The following is a 24854-nucleotide window of genomic DNA, read 5'->3' on the forward strand; positions in this document are numbered from 1 at the left end:
CATAAACACCTACAGACCTTTTTCAGCCTCCTGTGCTGTCCATCACAATTCCTGGGGCTGGGATTCCCAGGGCCTTTGGTGTGATCTCTGCAGCAGTGAATGTGCCAGTGGAGGACACTATGGGCAACCCTGCAGGGGACACTTGATTGCCACCTGAACCATGCTCCTCGCTGGAGGACCTACTTCTCTGTGCTGACCAGGAGGTGCTGGTTGATATGCCACTGTGTGGCCTGACGTGCTTCTGGTCTTGTGTGATGAAGACAGAGCAGCATTTGAGGGGCTGTTAACTTGGAGAGGAGCATGGGCCAAATAAAGCTTCTGGAGAATGTCTCTGCTGTGGAGCAGGAGCCTGGTTCAAAGTGGGGTCTGCTGGATCTGAGCCCAGCTTTACAGAGGACTTTGGGTTGTTGTCACTTCCTTGTGTGCAGAAAGGGCTTGAGATCTATGGCTGAGCCAGGTGCTGTTATGCCTGTTTCTATTTAACACACTCTTCAGTTCAGGCTCCACTGGTGTCTCCCCATGGGACAGCTCAGTCACCTCAGGATGGTCTGCCCATGGGTGTAGGGAAGACTTCCAAGTTGCTGAGGCTGCTGAGGGCAAAGGCAAGCCTTCAGACACACCAAAGCAGAAGGAACAGTTGCCATAGCTCTAGCCAAGTTACAGAATCATAGAATAGTTAGGGTTGGAAAGGACGCCAAGATCATCTAGTTCCAACCCCCCTGCCATGGGCAGGGACACCTCACACTAAACCATCCCACACAAGGCCTCATCCAACCTGGCCTTGAACACCACCAGGGATGGAGCACTCACAACTTCCTTGGGCAACCCATTCCAGTGCCTCACCACCTTAACAGGAAAGAACTTCCTCCTTATATCCAATCTAAGCTTCCCCTGTTCAAGTTTTAACCCATTACCCCTTGTCCTATCACTACAGTCCCTAATGAAGAGTCCCTCCCCAGCATCCCTATAACTCCCCTTCAGATGCTTGAAGGCTCCTATGAGGTCTCCACGCAGCCTTCTCTTCTGCAGGCTGAACAGCCCCAACTTTCTCAGCCTAAGTTCTCTCAAGGAGAAAAGAAAAACCCAAGTGAGGCTGCATTCCTTATAGCTCTCTATCCAGTGCTGGAGCCTGGCCCATGCTGCATTCCTAAACCCGAGATTCCCTGTCCCCGCTGACAGCTCTCTTCTTCCGCGCAGGTGCTTGGGGAGGGTGGAAATCCCTTTCCCCAGCCCTTTCCCACACAAGGCAAGGGGCCTCTAGATGGCAGTGTTTCTGTTCAGGAGGACAGCGGCTGTACAGGCAAGCTGTGCTGCTCCCTTTCATGCCAGGCTTTGGAGGAGCTCCGAGATTAACAGAGGGCTGAAGTGGACAGCTTAGTACCCTGCTGTCGCTTATCGCTTCCTCAGTGAAAGTGGCTTGGATTTGGTGACCTCAGGGGACCAGCCATTTTAGCAGGCTGGACAGTACTTTTCTGGCTGTGCTTTCCCCCCCCCCCATGTGATGAAATCAGTATGCAATTGATTGCCCAGACAACTGCCCGTTGTTTAGAGAGGTATCAGGGTTTTTGGATGTGATGGGAGTCCCTTGCTGTGACTGGGAGATGCTGGTAAAGAGCTCAGCATTATTAATGCTTGGCTTGTTTCCTATGTGTACTTGAGGATGCAGACAGAGGACTTTGTTCCCTCTGATGCAGTCAGTGTGTGTGGAGGATACATGTGTGGAAATAGGGCCATGTTGTTTGGCTGGAGAAGAGCTCGGAGGCTGGTGAAGAAAAGTGTTGCTGGAGAGAGAGCTGTAATTGCTCCTGCACAGAGTTGACACTTGCTACCTTATCCCTGCAACTAGCTCTACTCAGTGCCTGAGTGATGGGGATGCTGGGCTCAATACCCTCTGCCCTTTCCGGGGCTTCTGCCATGATGCTGGGTGGAGATCTTGTCTCAGAGGCTGTGCCAGCATATATTGTTTCTCCTGGATGCTAATGCGACAGGTATTTTCTTTCTCTATGAATGTCAAGGGAGAAAGGAGGGAGGCTTGGAGGCCTACCAGAAGGCTGTCACTCACTGGCTGCATGGACAGCCTGGGCTCAAGAAAAATCTTCTTAGCACTACAGGGCTCTCCAACAGCAGTGTAGGTGATACTTACCTGAGGAGCCAGCTGCCGTGTGCCTTTGGCCTCTCCTTGAAGTCTTTGCAGCTCCCAGGGGGACCAAGCTCACTTGACTTCTCCTAACCATGTTTTACTATGTGCTCAACATGCTTTTGGTCAAGAAGAAGAAAGACTTGGAGGGCTAGGGATGTCTTCCTGCCTCCAGGCACTGTGAAATGCAGCACATGTATACTGGGATCTTGTAGCTCTTCTCTCTTGCCATCCTCATCAGAGCTGGCAAGAAAATACAGGGTAGAAGGCAAGTACCATATTCAGCAAAGGTCCAATCAAGAAATCAGGCTACCCATTTGTTGTAGCTTCTTGGAGTTTTATGAATCCAAGTATACCCTCATCTTGGGAGGTCTGGGTTTGCTTTGTGGGCCAGAAATAGAGGCTAGACCTAGGTCTTGCTTGAACTTGTCCAGCATTGTGATAACAACAGCTGATCTGGAATTCAGGATCCCCTCGTCTTCGGCTTTTGGTGGTGGTTTGAGCTAATTCCGGCCGCTTCCACAGAGGGAAGCATTGAGGTGTACGTGATAGCATTTCCCACCCGTGTGGCAAGGGTGGGAGTAGCAAGCTGTGCTCTTGAAGCTCTCCCCTTGCTCTGTGTCCCTTCTTTCTCCCCTCTGCCTGACCTGGCTCTCCCAGCTCTGGCCCCTCACCAGGGGCCATTCTTGCGCCTGTTTGCCAGAGCTGCAGAGGAGCCTGAAGCCAGTCCTGGGCCACTGAATGACTGCAGAACATGGAGTGGGGTGTTGGAGGCTGCAGGAGATGCTGGTCATTTCCCAGCTCTGCTACAGCAGAGGATAAATCCTTCCTGTTTCCCTGTTCGTCGTTTCCTTCTGCGTAAAACGGAGACAGTGATCCTTTTCTTGCCTCTTTGATAAAAAGGAGAGAGACTGGCTCCTCCTTGCTGTTTTTTCTTCTGGCATGGATAATAGTCTCTTTGGAGTTAGTGTGCTTGTGCCTGGGCTCTCCAGTCCACCAAGAGACCTTGAACCCTGGCTTTACAGGAGCATGGCAGCAGGGGTGAGCTGGCTGCCTTGCAGCCTCTCCATACGCTCAAGGCTGTGCGAGAGCTCGCTCTCATCTCCAGCCTACGCAGAAGCTTTCTCTGCCAGTCCTGCACCTGCAGCCCTGGGAAGACGGCTATAGTCATGCTGCAGTGGGCATGGACAATTGATTATAAGCGGTCGTAGATTACCTGGAGCAATGCTATTAAATTTAATACAGTTCTCCACTGGCTCTTGGGGCACAGCCTTGGGTTGTGTAACTGACATCTTGTTGCAAAGCATTTTGGGGACATTGCTAGGGGCGTGAGGCAAAGAGATTCAGCTGCAAAGCAGGAGAAGAAGATGAGTTTCTGTTGAGATTTATTTCCTACCCAATAATTGCCCAGAAAAGCTGTGTAAACCTTCTCTGTTTGTGGAACAAATACTGCAAGAGTTACTGCTCTGACCTTTTTTTTTTCTTTTCCACTGGACAATTGTCTGTGCCCTTGTTATTCAGAAGGCTTGATGTGCTCCTGGCAGATTTATGCCATGTTGAAACCCACCTCTTATTGCCTCAGAGTTGATTGGAAGAAAGGAAAGTTGTTCACTGAAAAATAAACCCATTGCCATGCACCCTGCATGCCAAGCTAGGGTTGAAGTTTAAAAGAACAATTTGGAGCACTGACCTCTTTTCCTTGTCTGCTGCTTGTCTTCTGTCACTGTGTCATCTGTGAAATGTGGGTGACCACCTTCAAACGGGATTGACACTGGATTTAGTCAGTAGTGAGATACCTTATGAGCAACTCATGATAGAGTGAGGCCACTGCTTGCTGTGGGCTTGATGCCTTTCAAGGAAAGGGCTGCTCAGTGTGCAAGTCTTGCCCTGGCTTAACAAAAGCTTGTGGCAAATCCCCATGTGAACACTCTCACATTGATTTGGCAGCTGCTAAATTTGGGAATAAATCCACCTTCCTTGGCAGCAATAGCAAATCAGATGAGGCATGTCCAGCGAGGGTTTGGAGTCTGTTGTAAAATGCACTTAGTCTGTGTGTGGCTCAAAGCTTGCCCGTGCTGAAGAGGAGCTGGTGGGAAAACTCTCTGTAACAAACCTCTGAGTTGAAATCCTGTTCTGGGTGAGGTGCCAGCAGTTTGATAGTGCTTTTTGGGGTCTTCATCGCTTTGTGAGCCTCTGATAATGGTGGTAAGTGGCCCTCTTCTCTCTGTATCAACACAGAGCTGATAAGTCAACAGGGTTGTGTAGTAGCCAGACAGCCTGGAGAGGCTGGATTAAGGAGGCCACTTAGAGTCATTGATCCTCCCCTTGGATGCTGGACAAGAGCAGATGCCACTTGCAAACCCAGCCTCAGCTCCTCATACATGTTGGGTGGCTGTGCAGTCCCTGCATTTTCTGCATGCCATCACTACTGAGACTGTTTGGAGTCTACACCCACCTCCACCCTGCCGGCTTGCTCTCAGAAAACAGCCCTGTCCAAGCAGAGATGGTTCTGCCTGTAAGTTTTATTCTTGGTAATGTAGGATCTGTGGTAGCTGGTAAATGTCAGCCTTCATTAGGAAATATATCTCGTGGGTGTATTTCTTCTTATATACAAACCTGTTGGAGGGTGCTGGTATTTCACCAAGTGTCTGAGTGGAGAATCAGGCCCAAATGTATGTATATATGTATGTATGCACTTCCTCCTGCAGGTGACAGGAGAGTGGAGGGTATGGGGTTTAATCCATGTATGTGTGGGCAGCTCTGCTGATGCTGTTTGTCAGCTGGAATCCCAGCACAGGGCTCTGCGGCATCAGCCGCAGCTTCCTTTTTGCCTTCTGTCACATTTAGAGGGAGGGAAGATGTAGCTGAGTCTTGCAATTGTAGGTCAAAACATACTGCAGCACTAAAGATCAGAGCAAAAGCTTTCTTGTACAAACATACGGTTTTATTCATCCTGTTATTTTCTTTATCAAATGCTTACTTGCCTTTACAGAGCAGCTTTCAGCCGCAGGGAAAGCAAGTGTCTCATTGGAAGCAAAGCTGGGCTAGTGACTGGAATGGGTCACAGAAGATGCGTGATCTGGACTTTTATTCCTGGCTCTGTTCTGGCCCCTTGTCCTCCAGATCTCTGTGAAGACCTTACAAATTGAAGAGCAGAGACTGTTGCTGCGTGTGTGTATGCAGCATATGGTGTGGTGGTACCCCTGCAGCATCCCGGGCACAGCAAGAAATGCTAGTCATGATTGTTACGCTACTGAAGTGCAGCTGGTTTTGGCTGGCTTAGCAGTCTGGTTAGGGTACAACCTGGTTATGGTGCTGGAGCGAGCTCTTTTATCCAGACAAAGCTCTGCCTGGGATTCAGCGTCCAGACGTGAGGACAGCTTATTTTTAAGGTCTCATTTGAAAGATGTCAGCTCCCCCTCCCTACTCTTCCCCAGGCAGTGAGAGCAGAAAACTAAATTTATCTGCATTGGGACAGAGAGCTCGAGTAAACCAGCCAGGCGCTGCTCCAGATATGCTGCGTGGAGCAACTGGCACAGAGCTGTCTGTCTGTCCGAGTCTGAGATGCTCGGTTGCTGCTGATGCTGGGGTGGCGGTGACAACTACTCAGTGTCTTCTGTTCCAGCCCCTGGGTTTCAGAATTTACTGGGAAATTTGCCTTGTTGAGATGATGTTTTATCTAATTCAGTCTTTGGATTGATTGATTTATTTTTCGTATGTGATGCAGAGCTGTCCCTCTGCTTTCTGGGAGAAAAGTGAGGAGCTACACTCCTTGCCTTCCTTCCCAAGACCTTATGAGGACCCAAGTGTGGAAATGGTGCTGGTAAAGAGGTTGAAGCACAGCCTGCAAAGAGCCCTTGTTGTTCAGGGACCTTTGAATATCCTGTAGGTAGTGCATAGGAATGGGAATAGAGAAAAACTCAAATATTTTCAATTTGTGTAGCTGCCTGCAGCTCCTTTTTTGGGGTCACTATTGACTGATGTGGATTGGTGAAAGGGAACACATGGCAGATGTTTGAATTGGTGTGTGCTACACTGGTCTGCTCTGTGCCTGAATTAAAGATACTCTTCAATATGGGTCCCTTCCTGGGGCTATCAGGGGATGCACTGTGGGGCATGGGCAGGTGGGCATGGGGTGGTGGGATCTGTCTTTCCTTTTGACCTCCTAAAAGTGGAGCATCTTTCTTCTGTCAAGCAGCTGCTAATGAGTTAGTTAAACAGCATCTTCTTACTGGAAACTCTTTTCAGTCCAATTAAGATCTTGCAACATGTCAGTTGTGACAATAAAAGTGAATTAAGTCTCATTTCTCCTTTTTTACGATGTTTATTAGAAGATGGGAATGCTCATTTAGAGGAGCTAATCATGGTTATTTATGTCAGCAGTACCAAGAAGCCCCTGCTCAGACTAGGGACCTGTTGTGCCAGATGCTATATGTGCTCATGGAACGAAAGGGAGCCAGTCCTGGAGAGTGGATTGACCATGCAGGAAGAGCCCAGGCAAGATAGGCAGACTCTTCTGGCCATTTAGCCCCAGCTGCAGGACTTGCTGCTGCTTGGAGACGCTGCGAGAGCCACTGAAGTCAGTGGATATCTGTCTCCACCATTTTGGCTGGCAAAGATTGCTCTGAGAAGATGCAGAATCTCTGCTCTGACCACTTGTCCTCCTTGTTGCAATACCTCTGTCTTCATCAGCTGGTCCCAGAATTGCTGGGGAGCATGTGCTGGGGAAACAGTTGGCAGGCACATTGAATGGCTGTATGAGCCTCTTTTTCTGAGGAAGCCAGGGTAAAAGTGAAAACTGAGAACTTTAACTCTGGAGTATGGCTTGATGGGAAGAGTAAATTGTGGCAAGAGAAGTACCTGACAGTCCTGTGGGGTCCCTTCTGCTTCAGATGGCCTCTGTTCCTCACTCCTAGACCTTTGCTTGAAGGCGAAGAGGAGAATGCTTAATTCATTTCCCCACTCAAGCTGTTTTGATTCAGTGGCTTGGCCAAGACTTAAAGCAAGCTCTTCCAGGGGCTTGGGCTGCTAGTCAAGATGCTTTCCAGCACATCTAACAGGGCAAAAGAATTCTTTTACTGCCGTGAGGAACCCAGGCAGAAGGATGCAATAGAAAAGGAAGGTTCACTGCACCAGCTTGTTTTCAAGGGGAGTTTGGTTTGTCATTTTCAAAGCCAGTTAACTCCATCCTTAACTGATAAGCTTAAAGGACCCAGAAACCAGGAGCAGAAACCAAAGGACACAGCGGTACAAGGACTGAGAAGCAGTCAAGGAAAGGGAAAGCCATGTGCTAGATTGCTGATCTTCTCCTCGTGTCTGTCCTGCAGAGAGGCAAGACGAGTCAACCCTTAGTGCCTCTCCATGCAAGGGAGACCCCATGCCATTACTGGAGGAAAGGTTAAGGGTCTGGTTCCCCTTGCCCTGAGGTTTGTCAGGGTCATGCGGGGAGGAATGTGCCACAAACAGACTTAACTGAAGGTAAAGGGGAAGCACTGAAGACAGCAAGGCAAATTGTCCTGTGGCTCACTGCAGTCCTGTGCTGGGATCGGTCATGACTGAGCTGCTGGTCTGTGTTTTGGACTTCCAGATGTCTGACTATCAGCCTGTGCTCCTGCCTGACTCATGGGCTCCTTTGTTAGCACTTTTTGCTGTGTGCTGTTGGTGCTTGTGAGTGTTGTCCAGACTCCAGATTCATCCTTGGCTGTAGCCTCATGTAAACCCAAGTTTGGGTTGCCTGTGAAGGCTGTCATGTGGAGGGCAGAAGCAGGGTGCTATGAAGGCCATACAGGAGGTGAGAATGGAGAAAGCTGGGGCAGGCGAGGCTGCAGTAGGATGTGCTGACTGGCTCCCCAGCTCCTTTGGCAGGATTGCCAAGTTGGGGTGAGCTGGCAGCAGCCAGGGGCCTGAGACCTCCAGGCTGGGTTCCTGCCTACTACTACATGACTGCAGCACACTGGGGCTCTTCTCTGTCTAGGGACCCACCATGCCATGGGCTGAATCTCCATTTGTATCAGAGGGAAACCATCGTTCTTCTGCTTTTAGTCTCACAGCTGTTAATGTTTTGAAGCTAAGAAAATATTCAAATACTTAAAAAAAGCCACCCCAAGACCTCCACTTCCTTGGTTTATCAACAGAGCTTCTAATGAGCAGAAGGGGAGGGGAACAGACACAAGAAGGGCAGCAGGGACTAACAGCATGGCAGAGCACTTGTCATCTTGACAACACAGTAAATTTCAAACTGGGCTCACTCTTGACGTTTGCCTGAAGGTATATTTAACTAGTGTGGGAGATGCTGGAGCACAAGAGTGCACCTTTGAGCCCAGGGAAGCCTCAGTGGGGGTTAGCTGGGTTTTGGAAGGGGGAACATGGGCTTCAGATGGAAAATGTGCCTCCTTCCCTTCCTCCCTCTCTGTCTGTGTAGCCAGACTGAAAGGCTGTGCTCGCAGCTTGGTGAGAGGAAGCTAATGAAGCGTGAACCAGCTGGGCTTAGTGGCAGCTCCATTGCTATCTGCCACCAGCCTGCCTGCCTGCCCACTTTTTCCTTTCGTTCTTGTATTTGCATGTCATGTTTGATGAATGGAAATGTGGGCTTCTCTTTGAAGCGGGAGGGATGGCAAGCAAGCGGGTAGGGTGGGAGCTCAAGTTGTCCTTTCTCCGGTTTCCCCAGGCTAGGCAAAATTGTTGGAGGATTCATAAGGCATCTGGCGGGGAGGGGAATTTCCAATCTTTGGGACCTGGAGGCTGATTGGAGACCCTGGATTTTGCAGGTTTAGTTGGGTGCATGGAAGGGATCTTTGAGTGGCTTCTGACTTTGCTCAGAAATCTTTACTGTTTTGGGGGTCTTTTTCAGTCCCTGACCACAGGCCCTGACTTGGGATGCTTTGTGCTCCAGGGCTGTTACTGCTTTGTGCAGAGTCCCGAGTCCCCAACCGGTCTCACCCCAGAGCTTCCAAAACACACCTCCCACCTCCCTCAAACCCCCTCCATCTCTCCCTGCTCCAACAAGACCTGCTCCATGTCTCTTTTTCCAGGTACCCCTGCTCTTCTCCCCAGAGTCCCTGGCACTTGCTTCCCTCTCTTCTCTGAACTTTCAGTGCTTCAGCTAGGCCCTTCTTCATTGTCTGTCCCCATGCCCTGTGCTGTGGGAGTTCAGGAACTGTGACATGAACTGTGTTTCCAGAAATCCTAATGTTGTGCCTACAGACTACAGGCTTGTGATGCATTTGCATTGCATGCACATAGGGGTGGAAGGCATCCTTTCCCCAAAGTCATCTGCCTCCAAAATAGTCCAGGCAGTCACAGGAGAGCAGGATGCTCGCTCTGGTCCTCTGTCATGAGAATTTTGTGTGGCAGAGCTTAAGGCTGATGCATTGATGTTGGATGCTGCTGAAAATGAACATGTTTGGGATTTGTTGTTGTTGGTTGGTTTGGGGTTGGTTTTTTTGGTGGTTGTTGTTGGTGGGTTTCTTTGTTTGATTGAGGGTTTTTGTTTGCTTGTTTTTCTCTGGTTTTTGTGAGTGATTTTTTGGCATTTCTGAAAAGCAAACTCCCACCTAGGAGGCAGAACAATCTGGGCATGTGAGATGGGGGTCACACAATGGGCCAGATCATCTGCTGCCTTGGAGTGGTCTGAACTGTCCTCCTACTGCTTTTGTCACATCTCCAGGTATCTCATGGCACGTCACCTGTGTGCAAAGAGACATCTGGAAGGGTGCAAATGCATTTGTGTTGGCCCTGCAGAACAAAACCTTCCAACATCAGTTATAGCAAGAGGAGACTGAAAAAGAACATTAGAAACTGGAGTGGGGGCCCTGTTTAGGAGCCTTTCCTGGAAGTGGGTGTCTGCAGCAGTATGGGGAATGGGTTAAAGTCAGCGTTGTTAGTCTATACTTGTCTCTTGAAGCAGTATGGTTTTATCTTCCTTTCCTGATTGGCTTTAAGATATGGGAAAGCATTGACATTCTTCCCACAGGAGATATTTGCTGAGGTCCTTAGCTGGTACAAATCAATCAAGCTCTAACTCACAAAGCACCCTATGGGGACGCAACTTTGCTAGGAACCTTCCCTCTGAAGTTTGATGTGATTTCCTTTTCTTCCAGCCACATGTTTGCCTTTTTTCATCATAAAAATAAAAGCTGTGACAAAGGCTGGTATAGGCCAGGAGCTGGTCCTCACCTCCCTCGTCCCAGCCTTTGTGCCCTCCATCAGAAAACCAGGAGTCATCACCTCTTGGCTCCACCAGCCTTGTAATTTTGTTCTTTCTCCTCCTCATTCCCCCACCCCGTCTGGGGTGAAGAAGTGAGAAAGCAAATAGGAATAAATACCTCCAGCCATAAAAGTGAAATAAATCAATACCTCTTCTCTGAAGCCAGAGATGCTTAATAGGCAAGGATCACTGCCAGATTGTAAAAAATGTGTTTAGTGTGCGGCTGGGGCAAGTTTAACCCTTGGACATAAACAGCTGAGCAGCTTCTCTCACCTCTGAATTAAATAACTTTAACTGCGGAGCGCTGTGATTAATAGAGGTGCCTCTGGTTGGGATGCATCAGGTACTTTGTGCCTCTGGAACATCTGGGCAGTTGTCTGGGAGGAAGAAGTTGTTGCCAGGTCCCTTCTGCAGCCACAGTGATGCTTTTTTTCATGAAGGGACAGCTCTATCTGTGGATAAGGTAGCTCTCAGGTGCTGGGCTGAGCTGCTGGGACTTCAGCTGCCCTTCCAGGGAATGAAAGACCTTTCCAGCACTCCGCCCTGCCTTTCTGTGGTTGGGAAGCAGAGGAGCAAAGCTAGGGTAAGCCAACCCTGTCTAAACAGACTCTATACTGCCCATGCTGGGGAAGAGGTGAGGGAAATTCATTCCCCAGGTGCCTGGGGCTTTCTTGTCATGCAGGTTAGGGTGCCTGAGTGTCACCATGCAGAAGGAATGAGATCTGCCCTGGAGGGATGATCTGTTTCAGGGGTGATATAGGAAATTTAGTCTCTTTATTTTGCAGGGCCACTTTCCTCCAGTCCATGGAGAGGGTTTGGTTATCCTGCCTAGGTCTGCAGCGTGTGTTCTTCTCTTTGCCTGACCAGTGAAGCCAGAGGACAGAGTTGAGTCCCAGTCTCCGCTGGGACCCTCATAACTTTCTGGTCAGTGTTTTCTCCAAAGAATATGAGGTATCAAAATTACAAGATGCAGCCAAGGCTGAAGTAACAGGGATTGGAGGAAGCCCAGTGAGATGTTCCTGGTGGGCTGGGGGAAGTGTTAGCACTGCTGTCAGCTAGTTTGATGGGACCACATCAGGAATAATGGGGTTGTTCTGGCTGCCCTCTCTGAAGACCTTTGAAGTCAGATGGGAGCAGGTATAAAGGAGTCCACAGAGGGTGTGTGGAGATCCCATCATGCTTGGAGTTTGGCTTCACAAGGTCAAGGATGAGATGTGGTATGCTGTGTGTGTATATTGGAAGAGAAGTAGTCAGTAGGGAGAAAAACTATTTAGAGTAAGCAGATCTTGGCACAAAGACAGCTAGTTATGGGCTGTCCATGAACTTGGGAGGATGGTGACAAGCAGGAGGCTCCTGCATGTTAGAGCTGAAAGCTACTGATCCCTTTCATTGGCCATAGAGCAGGAAAGCACTGGGCCTGGTTTAAAATGAAGCTGAGCAGGAGTGATTATGATGCAACTCTCTCACTGCTCAGAGGCTGGACTCAGGGACATACAGTTTCTTGCTGGTGTGATTTATGATGGTCTATATGCCTTTTGTTGGTCTAGGAGCTCAAAGATAGCCAGGATATTTTAGAAGAGGATTAGGGCTAGTTTCCCACAAAGCTGCCTTGCGTCTCTATAAGCTACTTTTTCTGCTGGAACACAGACTTGCACTTGGTTAAGTGCTGCCTGGCACGCAAATGCTTTCCTGAACTATGACAGAAGCCTTTTGCTGAGAAGAGCCATGTGATGGAAACTAACTTTGTATTTAGGAGCTGAGGGCATCTGGCACAGCTCTTAGGAAGTGGCTGGTTTCCGTGCAAAGGGAAGGCAGGCTGTACTGAGAAAGGTGAGCCTAGAAACACTTGTATTTGTTTTACTTTTTCCTCATGCACAGAGGAAATTATATCTCTTGCTAACATACTTATGACAAGCAAAGGTTATGGGAGTTATTAAAGTAGCAATGGAAAAGGCTATTCCAAATGGGCACGATTTCAGTCTCCTCTGATGGAGAGTATTGCCCTTGGTTGGGACAGGACAAGCAGGTTGAGGTCATGGTTGGCATAAAATGGGCAGGATTTGTCCCATTCACTTGTGATAAGCCTTCTTTATGGGAAAAGGGGAGAAGCCTGTGTCTTTGGCCAAAAAAGGGCTTTTACTGACTCTTGATACCTTGCCTTTACCTTGCTCTGCTGTCTGTCATGCAGCTCCTACTCCTATCTGCTAGATTCCAGGCTTGCCAGTTTGGACCTGAAAGTCCTTGTAGTCAGAGCAGGTGGAGTCCTTGGTAGTTCTCCACACCTAAATCCACTTCTTGTTCTCAGTTTTTTGATCCCCTAAAACAGGTACAAATTGTGGACATCTCCTGATTGAGGTCTGTAAGAGCCTACCACCTCCAAGACCCCATTTTTGGGGGTGAGGTGTTGTTCTGTGGATATTAAACATCTGTGTGGCTTTGCATGTGTCATTCCTTCCTTGCACCTTCCTCCTCCTCCAAATGTGAGAGAAAATACTCTTGGTGGTGCCTGGAGAGCTGTCTTGTGAAAGTCAGGCCACAGAAGAGCTGGTGAATTGCCTTTCTGCCCAAGGCAAGTGAAGCGCTCCTCATAGGGTAATCAATCTTCCCGAGAGCTCCCCCAGCTGAAGGCGATCACCCTGACTTTATGGAGTGTGTAGTGTCTCCTCTGTAATGGCCATGAGTCCCCCTTGCAGCCAGCAGCATGCAGCAGCTCACCCGTGGGATGGAGAGCTTATGTGTGTGTGTTTAAAGGTTGTAAAATGTTTTGTGGAGGAAAGCTCCGGCCATTACATGTGCCAACAGGAATGCTTCCAGCACTTCAGCTTCCTTGGCATAAAATTATAGCAGCAGGTAAATCCTGGAGAAATAAAATGAACCCAATTGAATTAGCCCAGGACTGTGTGCAGGAAGTGGGGAATGTTTCTGAAGTGTTTCATCCTTCCTTGTGGGTACCAAATCATTGTAATTTTTCAGCTTTCTGCAGTTCAAAACAGCAAGGGATCCTAGCTGATCCATCCTAATGAGGGAGAGGGGCCATCTCTTTGGTCTAAACCAGCACCATGTTACTGTCGTGTTTCCTGAAATGGTAAGAAAAGGCACCAGCTGGTATTTTTTGGGGTGCCCTTTTGCTTACTCTCCAGAATTTCTGATTTTGTGTTTGAAGGCACATACGGTTTGGGGGAAGGATGCTCCTTAATGTCAGCTGGCATTGGGCTGGGTAGGCTCTGGCTTGATGGCTCCCCCTGGGACAGGAGCTGTCACCCGGACTGGGATTTCTCCAGAGGCTGGGAAGTAGCTGCCAGGCGGGATCTGGGATGGGGGAAGGGAAAGACTGAGTTTCTTTCAGTATCTGAGGGTGGATTAAGTGGAGCGTTCCTTGTTAGCTAATTGAAACAGTCAAAATGTCAGATGAGGCGTTTCAATAATAGTGATGTTAGGAGCTCTACGTTTTTATTTCTTTCTCTTTTGTGTTGCGCCTTCAAGACATAGGGACCCAAGTCACTGCCTCTACAGAAAGGAGGGGCTTCAATGGGATGGGGCACAGACAGAAGCAGTTTTAATCCCCTCCAATTCCAACATTATTGTGTTTCAGCAAATATTTTGCAAAAGGATTTTCAGGCTGAACTTCAAACAGGCGATGCCTCACTCCAGTGACTGGGGGAGCTTTGCAAATTTAGAAAAGAAAATGAAGATTCTTCTAGGTGACATTTAAACCTCTTCTATTCCCTTTTTCCAGCCTGTCAGGAAGCTTCATGCACTTCAGGTCAGACATACTTTCCCTGAAGAAGAAAAGGATATTTATAGCCGGGCAGCACCATAACAGGGAGATCTCCAGGCTGCTGTACCTGTCAGATGAGGTTACTATGGCCTCAATAGTAACAGCCAACCTGGAACTTCCTACAGGGTAGCAAAAAGGTGAGGGTCCAGCCCTGTACCACCCAGAGGAGAGTGGTCCAGATACTTGGCCTGAATGCTCCAGGGTGAAGGTAGGCTTGCCGGGAGTGTGGTGGTTCTTTTTGGCAAATGCTTGGTGATTCATAGAACGGTTTGGGTTAGAAAGGGCCTTAAACCTCATCCAGTTCCCACCCCCCTGCTGTGGGCAGGGACACCTTCCACTAGACCAGGTTGCTCCAAGCCCCCTCCAGCCTGACCTTGAACACTGCCAGGGATTGGGCAGCCACAGCTTCTGTGGGCAACCCCTGCCGGTGCCTCAGCACCCTCACAGTGGAAAGTTTCTTCCTTATGTCTAATCTAAATCTCCCCTCTGTCAGTTTAAAGCCGCTGCCCCTTGTCCTATCAGTACCTGCCCTTGTAAAAAGTCCCTCTCCAGATTCCTTGTAGGCCCACTTTAGGTATTAGGAGACTGTTACAGCTCATTGTGCTTTGTTGCCCTTCTGAATCTAGGGGAGGGCTGATACAGAGAGATCTTGGAAGTGAGGCCTGGATTATTGCTGTCTTTGGGGAGACAAAGAAGGGGTAAACTAGAGGTGCCAACCCCAAAGAAAAACAGCTTATTGCACAGAGTCTGTGGCTTGCTTGTCCTCAGGGGGTTAGGAGCTTCTGAAGGGCTGATGGAGCATCTGGCTCTAGGTCTTGGTTCCTCCTTGCTTCCTCTCAGCCAGATCTGACGCCAGGCCAGTGATGCTGAGCAGTGAGCAGCTGTCTGGGCTGTGGTTGGAGCAGTTTTCTCCCAGGGATTAGAGTGATTGGGGTTTCTTAAGGTAAAGACAGCTTGCAAAAAAGAAGCAGTGTGTCTGGGGATAGCAGAGCTCCACCGCAACCTGTTCTTGCCCACAGTTTGTTCTACACAAGAGTTCGTACGTCGCCTCTTACTACCACTGGTCCAGAATGAAGGGAAGGGGCTGGGCAGCTCTACTGAAGCCTGTGGGGAGCTCACATGTGGGGCTGCGGAATGGGGTTGTGGTTGTCTTGTGTGGTTGCTGGGGCTGCACAGAAAGTTTTGGCATAAGCATTTCTGCAACCTGAGCCCTGGGGCTTGCACTGAGGCCCCAGATATGATGCTGAGGACATTCTGATGTAGTACAAGGTAGGTGGAAGCCACTGAAGGTTGACATCAGGCTAATGTAGTCTAGGGCCTGTTGTTTGTGCACAGTGCCGGCTCATTTGCCTGTAGTATGAAATCTCTGATGAGTTTAAACTAGACCTGGGAGCATCAAAAATGGCGTAGGTCTGTGCCTTCCTTTGGCTGGCTTGGGCTGATCTCTCTCTGTGTTTCCCATGTCTCCCTAGATTTGAAGGGAAAGAAATCCAGGTACAGTGCCCGGAGAGGGAGCCATGATATGGTTTGGTGAAGAGTCCTTTTTTAACTGTAAGGGTGTTTGGACCCGTTCTCTGGGATGGGGGTGTAGGTACCACACAGGGCTGTGTTGGGGGCTGCACACATACTTGTAGGAAAACCTCCTGGGCTGTTACTTCTGAAGGAATATCAAAACACCTCTTTACAGACCGAATATCACAGAGGTGAGACCCAAGGAGATCTCCCCTGGGGATGTCAGCTGACTCCTCTGAGCTGTGTAGAAGTTGAAGAGCCCAGGGCACTGTGCAGGATGACGTTCTGGGGACATTGCGCGTGCTCCGGCCACAGTGCTGGTCTGCTCCCATGTCCCTTCTGATACCAGCCCCAGCAGTGTGGTTCTAGAGCTGAGCTGCCCAGGTTTCCACAATCCCCTGAAAGGAAAGCAACAAATCTTGTATGCAGCAAGCTCTCCACTGTGGTTTATCTGCCATCCGCCCACCCCGGTTCATGTTAACAAACTAGTAGATCTAGACCTGCTGTGCCTTGATAGAAAGATTTATTTTTAGGACTTTGATATTTAAAATTATCTGTTATAATTTCATGCTTAAATAACACTAAATAATGTTCCTTGTTTGCACAGTGTAATTGGAAGAGGCAAATAAACCAAACAAACCAGCTATGACTGAGCTTCCATAGTATTTTCAAAGTGAAGCAAACAGTAAAAAACAAGGGCTTGGCCAATTTAACACTTTGGGGGAATTTTCTAGTTGGCATTTCACTTTTTCATTTTCACAGGCCAAGAAACACAAGAGCTCTAAAGAGCTGGTGGCTTCTTGCCAAAGAAAACTCAGTTGGTCTTAGATTGAAAACAAAATAAGGAAAAAAAATGTAAAAGTGAACTTATTGTTTGTTTTTTAGGAACTGGCAGGGCTAATGACTCTGGAAGTGCCATGGGATTTTATGTGAGTGCAGAAGAGACTCAGAAAATATTCAGCAAGTTCATTTAGGCTCCTTTCATGCTTCTTAAATCCTGAGGCTTCTTTATTGCCGCTTTATGTCAATTTGACACTGCTTGATTTCACTGTCGCCCTTGATTTTACTGTGATGGCAGTGCCATGCTCAGTGCAGAATAGGTTCTGTGCTGATCACATCTGTAATGTCCCATGTAATCTGTGTGGGCCTTTAGGTGATTGAATTAAAGCTTCTGGATTCAGATAACACTATTTGGGGATAGGAAGTTCAGGCCAAGCTGTCGTTACCTATGTGCAAAGCCACAGGCGTATCATTTAAGTGAAGAGCTTTTGTGATTAGTTGCGAATGTGTTGTGTTCCCTTCTGGAAAACTGCCACCGGAAAGGGAATATGGGCTTTTGAAGCTGCTGTACATCAACTCATCAGTGCATCTTTAGCTGAAAGGCTCCTTCCTCATAGGAGGGTGAGAGGAACTTCTCCTTTTATGTCCCTGTGCTTAGATGCCCCACAGGGCAATGTTCCTACAGGTTCATACTGTGGTAGTGATGGTGCTGAGACCCCTTAGCAGATCTGCATCCTGCTTTTGGTTCTTCTATTTCCCTCCAGTGCCCTGTCCTCCCTCTGTCCTGGTGGGAGCTGGCTTCCCCCACTGCCTCCCCTCCTTCCAGGCTGGCAAAATCCTTCTGTCTTCCCCTCCCTCTGCTCCCCCCACCTCTCTGCTCCGCACAAACCTCGGCTCTGTTTGTGCCCACATTAGCATTTCTGCTGACTGCAAGGATTGGTTTAATTTCATGGGTGTCATTTCCTTCAAGAAATCTCTCTCTGAGCAGCAGCCCGACGAACGCCTGATAAAACATATTTTCCTACGGTAATGATTTTATGGACCCATAAGTCATGAATTTATTATGATCTCAGCCCCTGCTGCTGATTGCTGTAAAATGCAAAGTAATTAACAGCAAGCGGTAGCAGCTATTCCCACCTGGTAGTGCGTTCTTGGGTACGCTGATGGGTTTGATTAAAGTAATGGCTAAAGTGTACAGCCCGGCTGTAAAATATTAACATGATTAATGCAGTATCCTAAATAAGAAACAAAACTAATGGACATGGTTTAAGGAATTTTATTTATATATATACACACATATATATATATTCCTCTCCCTCCCTCTAGCTATTGTTTTGGCTCATTTATGCTTTCTTTTCTGTTAAATAATGTATGGGCGTGAGGACCAGGGGGCAGGCTAGAGATGCATATTGCAGTTTCATAACATCTTAAGTGCTTGTGTTAATTTTTCACTCCTCCATTCTCTTTCGCTCAACCTGCCATCTCCCATCGGATAGGGGGAGAAAGATAATCAAGTTTCCTGAACTTGGCCTGAAGTCAGGTGTGATTTGGTTTAGATTGCAGACAGCCTGGGGAAGTGGCTCAGAGGCAACTTGGAGAGTTGGACTCGGTTTCTGGCTTCACAGAAGAGAAACCCTGGTGCTGTGTTTGCATTCCCATGGCTGGGGGTGATCTCCGGTCTGTCTAAGCAGCCTGAAGCCTGCAAGTTTTTCGCACATGAAGAATAACCATGTCTGTGCAGAAGCTGCAGTGCTTCTGCTGAGAAAAGAATGCTTTTTCTTTTCCTTTTTTTCTGAAGCAGTGACTGGATTTGAGTGAAAAATTGATGAAAATAAGACTTGAGACAAAACAACCCATGTCAGATTTCTCCCTTCCCATCCCCCAAACTCATGGTAAGTTTGTTTTCTGCCATTTTTTAATGGGAAAGATCAGAAATTCCTTGGATTTGGGGATGAGAAAAAATACAAAATAGTCTGGGGGGTTTTGTTTGCATTTTTTCAGCCCCCCATGTCCAATACTTAGAAAAATTTATTTGGAAATGAGGAAAATACCTGATTGCAAAAGAAAAAACCTAAACAAAAAACAAAAAACAAACCTAAACAAACAAACCAACCCAAAACCAAAAAAACCCAAAACCACAGCCAAACACCCCAAACCCAAAAGGCTTTTTGACCTGCACATTTTGATCAGCTCTTCTGATTTCTAAAGATGTGTACACCAATGACATCTAATTCCCTGTGATCTGCCTCTAACTTTTCAGCTGTATTGATCTGCTTTAGTTTATGAAGCTACTGACTATTGGAAAGGAGAGTTTATAAATAACTACAGAGAAACGGATTTCCTATCACAGGAGTTCCAGCTGTGTGTGTGTGATAAACAAAAGCAGCACATTTTAGGGGAATTTTTCTTAACCAGGAGATTGCAAAAGGGAGCTCAGCATGCCAAAGTCTCTGAGTATTGTTGTGTTGTACTTCGCAAGCGTTATTTTCTCCCTCTTGGGGTGGAGAGGTTTCTGGGTTTGTTTTTGTAGATAAGATGTAAACTTGGTAGTGGTTATTTTAGTAAATACAAGTAGCCCCAAGCTCCAGAATGTGTCTTGTTGGTCCCTCCAGTAATTTGGCAAAGTGTCCTTCCAGCAACCTCCTGAAAGTACAACATCAACAAGTTTGTTGCTCCTTCAGTATCTGGAATAGTCATGGCAAGGGGATGCTGGGCTCCACCAGTAGCTCTGCATGGTGGCTAGCTCTCTGCCAACATTGGCACAGGTTTTAGATGTCTCACCCATGTTCAGCGGTGGTCAAACTCAGGCACTAGATGTGTTACCAGGGGGATGAGAATGAAGGTCTCTTAAATTGCCATCACTGGAGTCGTGACTGCGTTCTGTTGGAAAGGGCATAGGAAACCTCAAAGAGATATAAAGGTACAGAGGAGCTTCCCCACAAGGAGAGTCTAATCAGGCGGGGATGTGTCAGTTGAGTAAAGAGGCAGCTGGTAGAGGGTATGATCAAGCCACATACAGTCCAGAGTGGAGTAAAAGACATGACACAGGTGCTTATTTGCAGTCTTTTGTGATTCAGCTCCTGAGGGTTAGGTGGTGAACTCATTAAGCTGAAGGTTTAAAGAAAAGGAAGGGAAGACCATTTTTCTGATGAGCATAATTATGCAGATATTTCATTGCCATGTGCTGCTGTGGAGTCCAAAAGAGGAGAATAGATGTGAAGTGGGACTAAATTGTCATGAAAGGCAGATCCCTGGAGATGCTGAACATAACAAAAGGGTTTGCAGCAAGAAAAAGGCCATAGATACCTCATCACTCACTTGCTTCCTTCCTCCTCCGCTTGGCATGGCCATGTTCTTATGCCTGCTGTGTCTTCTAGTCTTGAAATGGGGGCTCAGAGGCTGGGTGCTGGAGGCTGTAGCTGCTGTGGTTTGACTGACAGCACTTTCTTTACTCAGGGATGAATCTCCCCAGAGTCTTCTCCCACCATGTGAGGCCTTGTGTGCTGGATGAGGAAACATAGAGCAGCTGATAAAAGAAGAACGATGATGCTGGGCTTCATCATGGTTTTCACCAGAAACATTTGGGCGCAGAGATGTGGAAGACACCACAAGCCAGTGAGGCTGAAACCCAGCAGTAGCCTTGAGACGTAAAAGCCAAACGTGGAAGTCTCATACCGGCTAGGAGATGTGACAGTGCCGCAACAAACACTAGCGTGTGATGCTTGGGCAAGGGAAGGCAGATCCTCTTCGTCTCATTTAGGTACTGTTTGTGTCGGCTCCCACAGTCAGGCAGCATGGCTGCAGGGTCATATTTGGAAGGCTTTCTCAGCAGTGCACACATGTTAATGATGTTTGAGGAGTAGTTTCTGTGGGAGACCTGGGAGCCAGGCAGCTCTGCAAATCAGCCCATTAGTATTTTTAAAAGAAAACCTCCATCCTGTAGGAGCTGCTTTGGCCTCTGGAGACATGCCAGAACTATATCCCAGACTGCACTGCATCCGCTTCTCCTATTAGATCTTTTTCTCTCTCCTTTTAACCACCCCTTTCTCTTGCCTCCTGGCTAGAGCTTTCTATTGCTATGCTATCCAAAACACACTTTAACTATTGCCTTCTGTGCTTCTCTTGCCTGAAAGTTTGCACAAGGGTAGGCTGGCATTTATATATATTACTTTTTTCTCCTTTTGGTGCTAATCACCCTGGTGAAATGGAGCTGTAATGCAGTTGGCAGTGGTCAGATTGAGCTGAACGTGTGTGCTCCAGCATATACCCAGATTCTTGCATTAATAAAAATGAACAGAGACAGCCGCAAAGCGAAAGAGATATTGCATGGCCTTGTTTAAACCACACTCACGCAAAAGCATGAGCAACCTGAACAAAAGCTGCCTGTCTCCTCTTTTGAGGTGGGTGAAAGAAGAAGTTATTGGCCTTGATGTGCACAGCGAGAGGGGGAGACCACGTTTCCCTGCCTCCTCCCCCTGCCATCTGCAGCCGTGCAGCAGGTAGAGGAGATTGTGTTTGGTGGGGAGGATTTATAGCTGTCGTGAGTCAGTCAGAGTGTCAGGGTAAATCAAGCCTGACGTTTTTAACATCTTCCCCACACAAAGGGGGGGCAAGGGGGAATGGAGGAAGCAATTGTAATTTTATGTCTATATCCTGCTCAACTAATCAACGTGAGCAAGAGACCTGCCAGCCAGAGATTTTCCTCTGGTTAGCTTGATCATTTCTTTGCTTCGGCTTTTCCCTCCCTTTCATGGACTACTATACTAATCTCTTCTGTGGGGGAAGAAAGATCCAGCTGATCAGTGCTGGATGCTTGTAAACAAATGGTTCTTGCTCTTCCAGACTGTCTTTTGCAATATGTTTCTAATCAGGTATGTGAAAACTCATAGGAAAACACATTTTGGCAGGGGTTTGACTACCTTTGGCCCTGTCTCATCTCCCCATTCCCATTCAGATCCCAAACCATCAGCTAACGCTGAGATGGCAGTCATGTGGTGTACCATATCCTCTTGCGGTTTCCTCCTGCTCCTCTCAGGAGCACCTTGCTCAGATTGGACAGGCCTACAGGTGAGCTATAGAGAGAAGGAATACCTGTATCATGAGGGGAAGCTTAATTCCAGGGGATTTCCAGCAGCAGCATGGTTTCTGAGTTGTGCTTGGTATGCCTTTTGCCTTGCCTCAGGCATGTGCTGCTGTAAAGCCTCCCTGTGTCTTTTATCTTGCTGCCAATACAACCTGCCTCCTCTTGGCCTAGGTGAGTTAATTCCCTCTGGTAAGGAGAGGCAAGAAGGCAAAATAAATACATAAACAGTTGCCCGTTCCTTACCATTCCTATACCACTCTCCAGAGTATTGGTGTAACGTATCGAGAGCATCCTGATTTGAATACACGGATTAGCAGCGTGCTTACCTTTGCTAGAAGTAAAGATCCAGTAGACTGGGATACCTTATGGCAGTGGAAAGGCTTGTACCCCAGGGAAGGGGTACAAACACTGTATTCTACCCCATGGCACAGGGTGTCCTGAAAGTAAATGAGGTGGAGCTGTTGAGAGCATTAAAAGCTGCACCCTGTGTCCGTGTGCCAATAACGCCAGACAGCATCATTAAAATTCCTTATGTATACAGAAGTGGGGTAACTCATCAGCAGAGGGCAGGGAGCCTCTGAGCTCTGTGGGCTCATGCTGATTTACACCAGCTGGGGAACTGGGCCAAATCTGTCTCATTCAATGAATGATCATTCAATTTTTCTCTCTGCTATCAAGGCCTTAAACAAAAGCCAATTGAAATCAATGGGAGACTTTCATCATTTTCAGGGTTATAGGCCTAAAAAATTGGATGCTTGGGGAAAAAGCAGGCAGGGGAAGAGAAAGAGAAAAAGGAATAAATGCTGCTGTAACATTATGGCTTACGACATAAACAGATGCGAGTGAGAAATACTTTAGTTACAATTCTCCAGCAGCCACAATTCAGTAAAGCTGTACATGGAAGTGTATACATTGAAGAGCGTCATTCATTATGTAAACTGCTCTATGGGTGTAAAGGGAGCCTGTTCCTCTGTGAATCCTTTCTCTGCATGTCCTATTTCTATATGTGATTAAGTCCTCTGCTCTTCCATTGCAGTTAGGGTTCTTATTAGTGGTAAGCACGTGCTCCACAGGATGGCTGTTAGGCACAGAAATGCAGGAAGAAGCGCTGCCTTCTGCTCCCAGAAACCAGCAGGATTTTTTTGCAATAGCTGAAAGAGGGAGAAGTTAATATCTCATCCAGCCTCTGGCTGAATTTTGATAAAATCCTCTGTCCAATGACTGCAAAGTATTTTGCAAGTACGACAGGGTAAATCCCCTTCAGACAGGTATTATCTGGCCTATTTTTACAGCTGAGAATTTGCAGCCTTCAGAGCCATCTAGGCAAGGGTACTCTCTTCACCTTGTGGTCTCCTCGGCTGAATAAATATGTCAGGATCAGTCCTTTCAAATCCAGCCCCAGTTAGAGCACATCCCTCCACGTCTGGGTAGTTAGATCCTTCCTACCTCAGCCTCCCCATCCGTATAACAGGTATGACAATCATCCTTTCCCCTGGGTAAACATTTCATTATGCGATGCTGCTGAAGTACCTCGAAGGGAAGAAGACCTACAGATAAGTCTGCATTCTCATTTTGGCTGTATTTGTGTGCGTGTTTTCTGCTTTAACTGCCGTTCTCTTGCTTTGCCTGCTCATTAGTTCTGCCTGAGTGCAGGACCTCTCCAAAAAATGCAGTGTTGGCAGTGGGCATGAATTCTTAACGACTCCTGTCTCTAATGACAGAATCCGGGGCCAGGCAGTTTGCTTGCTGAGTGAAGGAGAGGGAGACTAGGCTGTAGCTCATTGCCGGTTTCCTTGTGGGGTGAGTTTGCAAAATCACAGGAGGATCTGCAAAACATGCTTAGGTGTTGGCCTGCTTCTCGTGCTGCGAGCAGAATTGCTTGGGATGACAGATGGAAAAAGATGCCCTGTGGAAGGTGCTGAATTTGTTTTTAAAGCTCACTCTGGCCTCTCTCTGCTGTTCTACCCAAGCAGTCAGCAACAGATTTTGGCTTTTGAGCCTAAGCTGGAAATCCCGAGCCTTACTTGCCCAGTGCCCTGTTGTGCTGTCCAGCTTAACGGAGAGGGAAGATGTTAAACCAGCAAAAAACCCTGAAAAAACCAATATACCAGTCAATGTGAAGAAGAAAATGCCAAGAGTTCCATTGTACCAAACAGAAACTTCTCTTGATGGGAAGCTTAAAGCTTGTTTTTGGTAATATTTTTGTAGTCTTTCTATTCTGTACTCATATTTAAAGATTCCTTGACTTTTTACAAATACAGTTTTTAACAGAAGTTAGCTTTTCATTTCACAGACTCTTTATATTTTGTTTAAAAAAGGATGTGTTGGCAAGTTAGAATAGGTGGGAAGGGAAAGGCAGGTGAATCCTGCCTGGGTACCATTCTTCCTGTTGCATTTAATGGCAAGAATAAGAGCAAAGAAAGAAGAAAAAAAAAAATCAAAATCTTGACAGTTCTTTGATTTTTGACCAGATAAAATGACAATTTTTGGTGGGGGTGGTGAAATCCTGATTTCATTTTGGTGTATTCCTGCTGAAATGTCATTTGGTTGAATTGCTTTGTTTCTGATGAAATTTCAGTATATGCTGAGAAAATTTCAAGTTGATTCTGGGTTGCCTACTCCCTCTTAGAGCTCTGGTTATTTCTTTCGATTTGTCCTTGTTTCTCCTTTCCACCTCCATCCTTGCTGATGCCTTTTCCTACTCCTACTCCTGTTTCTCTGAAATTGCCACCTCCAAGGCAGTTAAAATGGTCATGAGGCATTTCCTTCCTGGATGGGCTACTTGGGGTTGAGAACATCGTGATTCCTAGAGCTATTATGTTGGGCTGAGTTGTCTCCAGTTCGTGCATTGTTGCTGGGAAGTTTTCATTGTTAGCTCAGGGTATCTTCTTCCACTTCTTATATATTGAGAGGCAGATTCTGCCACTGGGATATTCCTTGTGGCCCACAGAAGTCAGTCAGGTAAGGCTGTATCTATACCTGTGTTGACTGGAGAGTCATTCTGGCTTTGCAATAACTGAAGTTCTGCTTCCTTCCTAGTTTTCTGTTCCTCTGTAGCTCAGATCAATTAGGTAAGTACATAAATAAAAATGGTGGAAGCTATTTGGGGAACCTTTGGAACTACAAGTTGATCTTTGATTTGGGAAAAGAGAAAGCCAGGGGGTGTCCTGGCCAGGGGTGCCCACTTAGGGCTTTGTTTTCTATCTCAGTCCCTTCTGTATCTATGGGCCCAGGAAAATGAACTGGCATTCAGCCTACTTCTGATAGACAAGCACATGCTGAAACACCAGTGTTTTGCACCTCTGGTAGTGGTCTTGGCACAGTAGTCTGAAAATCACAGGGTCTCTGGAGTCTGGAA

The 24854-nt window shown here is 47.4% G+C and overlaps 1 protein-coding gene across 19 annotated transcripts in view; it reads left to right on the forward strand.

Annotated features, from left to right (window-relative positions):
- ASTN1 (astrotactin 1) overlaps positions 1–24854 on the forward strand; it is a 221150-nt gene that overhangs the window by 36203 nt on the left and 160093 nt on the right. For 3 of the 19 annotated variants that reach the window (XM_065674131.1, XM_065674124.1, XM_065674128.1), the window contains exon 3: positions 19870–20173. The exons of 15 other annotated variants lie outside the window; for them this stretch is intronic. The gene's annotated coding sequence lies outside the window, so the exon portion shown is untranslated. Of the gene's footprint in view, positions 1–19869; positions 20174–21414; positions 21481–24854 lie in introns of those variants that run through there. One more of the 19 variants, XM_065674135.1, reaches the window with a different exon arrangement.

This window comes from Lathamus discolor, chromosome 3 (genome assembly GCF_037157495.1).
Source record: "Lathamus discolor isolate bLatDis1 chromosome 3, bLatDis1.hap1, whole genome shotgun sequence".
NCBI lineage: Eukaryota > Metazoa > Chordata > Aves > Psittaciformes > Psittacidae > Lathamus > Lathamus discolor.